General features: G+C 41.8%; 1 long non-coding RNA gene across 1 annotated transcript; it reads left to right on the top strand.

Annotated features, from left to right (window-relative positions):
* The first annotated feature begins 916 nt into the window (after window positions 1–916).
* Window positions 917–1829, top strand: LOC138672199 (uncharacterized). The gene is made up of 3 exons (XR_011319636.1): window positions 917–1238; window positions 1442–1538; window positions 1616–1829. It is a non-coding gene; the product is annotated as an uncharacterized lncRNA (long non-coding RNA).
* The last annotated feature ends 2165 nt before the right edge of the window (window positions 1830–3994 follow it).

Genomic DNA, 3994 nt, shown 5'->3' with positions numbered 1-3994 from the left:
TACTACGCCTGTCTGCGGTCCCTCCTTCCACTAGTCCTCCACTGACCTGACCACTGCTGCCCTTGTACCCCTGGAACCAATTTTAAAGTGCCTACAGCCAAATTTTGTTATGTTAGGCCTACTACGCCTGTCTGCGGTCCCTCCTTCCACTAGTCCTCCAGTGACCTGTCTACTGCTGCCCGTGTACCCCTGGAACCAATTTTAAAGTGCATACAGCCAAATTTTGTTATGTTAGGCCTACTACGCCTGTCTGCGGTCCCTCCTTCCACTAGTCCTCCACTGACCTGACCACTGCTGCCCGTGTACCCCTGGAACCAATTTTAAAGTGCCTACAGCCAAATTTTGTTATGTTAGGCCTACTACGCCTGTCTGCGGTCTCTCCTTCCACTAGTCCTCCACTGACCTGACCACTGCTGCCCGTGTACCCCTGGAACCAATTTTAAAGTGCCTACAGCCAAACTTTGTTATGTTAGGCCTACTACACCTGTCTGCGGTCCCTCCTTCCACTAGTCCTCCACTGACCTGACCAATGCTGCCCGTGTACCCCTGGAACCAATTTTAAAGTGCCTACAGCCAAATTTTGTTATGTTAGGCCTACTACGCCTGTCTGCGGTCCCTCCTTCCACTAGTCCTCCACTGACCTGACCACTGCTGCCCATGTACCCCTGGAACCAATTTTAAAGTGCCTACAGCCTAATTTTGTTATGTTAGGCCTACTACACCTGTCTGCGGTCCCTCCTTCCACTAGTCCTCCACTGACCTGACCACTGCTGCCCGTGTACCCCTGGAACCAATTTTAAAGTGCCTACAGCCAATTTTTGTTATGTTAGGCCTACTACGCCTGTCTGCGGTCCCTCCTTCCACTAGTCCTCCAGTGACCTGTCTACTGCTGCCCGTGTACCCCTGGAACCTATTTTAACCCTTGTCAGGCTGCATAATTTTACAACCTTAACAGGCTGCATAGGTACAATTGTACCTTCACATATACCTCCACTGTGGGAAGACTTTACTTGGTTTCAGAAACTAAAGTTCATTCAGCTACAAATGTTATGCTGATATCTATTTTTCAGTGTTGTTACTGGTCACTTATGTTGCTGTCAATTAAGTTAATTCAAACTGGGAGTGGCTTCTACTTGTCTTCCTGCCTCCCTCCTCTCATTAGCCATTTTGCTGTTCATCTCATTGCTGTGAGCACACATTTCTAGGCTTGTGAAGTCTTCAATTTCTTGGAAACGAAGGTAGGAAAGTCTCACAGCATCTAACAGCCAGTTATACCTTTATTCTCATTATGTGGGGACAGAACAGTCAAATTGTCTTTCAGCCTGGACTTGGCTTACATATATTTTGTATGAAACTTATCACTATAGGTATAATTTTTATACGAAAAATGGATAATAATTAGTATCTACATATTGTTTTACGATGTTTTATTTATATTCAGCACAAAATACGAAGCCAAAATTCATCTAGCAAGTCATCATGAGTGATAGTAATGCTGGATCTAGTTTCCGCCATAATCCAAGAAAACGTGTTTGCAGGTTAGTATAATTTTGTGAAAAGCCAATAATGTAGTATTTCGGAAAATTATTTATTTTACATTTTTTCATATTTACAGATTTACGTCTGACGAAATAATGCGAATGCTAGAAGAATCTGATTCTGAGCATGAGGATGAACCATATGTTCCATCTGATGATGAAAACTATGTACCACAAGTGGATGTTACTGAAGAAGATTCAGACATTGAACAAGAAATGGTCATAGAGCATGAAAATGAATACGAATCAGACGAAAGTGTTGAGGATGATTCTGTGCCTCAAAGTGCAGGCGACATTTGGACTGCTAAGGATGAAACTCAATGGTGCAGTAATCCACTGCCAAATGCACAAACAAAATCTCGTAATATCCTACGACAAAGAGGTGGCCCTGCAGCAATCAGCAACCTATATACAGCAAAAGAGCTATTCAAGTCCATCATGACTCCCGAGATGTGTGACATCATATTACGGGAAACGAATCGAAAGGCCAAGAGAGTTTGTGATGCTTACAACAACGAACTGGTACAACGTTTTCCTGATTCTTCCAAACGGCCACCACAAAAAACATTCAAGCAATTTACTGAAACTGAACTTCATGCATTTTTGGGCATACTGATTGCTGCTGGTGTGCACAGAGCCAACAAAGAGAATCTGGAGGAAATGTGGAATGTTGCTCTGCCTCTTATACGTGCAGCCATGTCTCGTGACCGCTTCAAGATGATACTCAGATTTATCAGGTTTGACAACGAAAATACACGTGCAGAACGTGTGCAAACAGATAAAGCTGCACCAATATGGGACATCTGGACAATGCTGAACAGTAATCTGGAGAGAGCCTACAAGCCATATCATTGTATCACCGTCGACGAGCAATTATTTCCATTTAGAGGTCATACTAAATTTACCCAGTATATACCTTCAAAACCAGCTAAATATGGCATAAAGATTTTCTGGGCTTGTGACTCATCAAATGCCTACCCTTTACAAGGTCAGCTCTACACTGGGAAACCAACTGATGGTCCTCGACAAGTAAACATTGGAGAACGAACAGTATTGGACCTAGTGAGCTCGTATAAAGGCTCTGGAAGAAATGTCACCACCGATAACTTCTTTACAACCATGGAACTAGCTAAGGTATTGAACTCCTGGAACATGACACTAGTTGGTACAGTGAGAAAAAACAAAAGGTTCCTACCTAACAACATGCAGCCTGCCAAAGAAAGGCCTGTATACTCGACAAATTTTGCCTACAATCATGATGCAACAGTCTGTTCATATGTACCAAAGAAGAACAAATCAGTCGTGCTTCTATCATCTATGCACATGACGGGAGAAGTTGAAGAGACACTAGCAGCCAAGCCAGAGATAATAAAATACTACAACATAACAAAAGGTGGCGTTGATGTTATGGATAAAATGTTGGGAGAGTACACTGTGAAACGACGAACATCACGTTGGACTTTGGCATTTTTCTACAATATGATTGATGTCAGTGGGTTAGCATCCTACATCATCTACAGAGAACACAATCCAAGCTTCAGGGCAAAGGATCAACGAAGAAAGTTCCTGAAAGATCTCGCAAATCAGCTGTGTATGATTGCAATTGAAGATCGTAGTACAAACAAAATGATAATGAGAAACCATTTTCTTCGAGGTGCAGTAGAAATGGTGCTTGGACGATGCATTGTGGTAGCATCGCAGCCAGCAGCTGGCCCCAAAATACCTCATGGTAGTCGTGGACCCTCCCCTGTTGTTGGTAGTTGCTATGTCTGCAGAGACCTGAGGCGAAAACAACGCAAGACTAGAAAGTCTTGTGTGGTTTGTGTGAAACCCATTTGCGATGAACACTCTGTAGCAAAGCCAACATGCATTACTTGCAAAGAAAATCAATAAAAAAAAGTTTCTTACATTTTCTTTTATAATGTAAATGAACAGTTTTTTACTTGTTTATAATAGTTAAATAGCATTATCATTAAAAAAAAATTTATGCTTTTTCCCTTGCATTATCTTCATTCAAAATATATGAGGTACATTTGTACCTATGCAGCTTGTTATGGATGCAAAAAGATCTCGACCCCTTATCTCGGAAGCGGGTGGAGATATTTTATTGAAATTTGGCCAATATATTCTGGACCAAAAATGTAGAGATGTCACGAAATTTCAGCCCTCTACGTCTTTTCAAAAAAAAGTTATTGCAATTTTAAAACGGAATAGTTACAATTGTACCTATTCAGCCGGATAAGGGTTAAATTGCATAGAGCATCCTTTTTTTAATAGTAGGCATACAAACTCTGTCTGTGGTCCATAATTGAAATTGTCCTCCACTGAACAGATCAATGCTGCCTGTGTACCCCTGTAACCTTTTTTAAACTGCATTGAGCCAAATTTTGTGTTTAAGGCCTACTACCTGTGTCTGTCTGCGCCACTCAATACAGCTGTCCTCCTTTTCAAAAAGC

The sequence above is a fragment of the Ranitomeya imitator genome, chromosome 3, assembly GCF_032444005.1.
Source record: "Ranitomeya imitator isolate aRanImi1 chromosome 3, aRanImi1.pri, whole genome shotgun sequence".
Lineage (NCBI taxonomy): Eukaryota > Metazoa > Chordata > Amphibia > Anura > Dendrobatidae > Ranitomeya > Ranitomeya imitator.
This window is presented reverse-complemented; position numbering and strand designations above follow the sequence as displayed.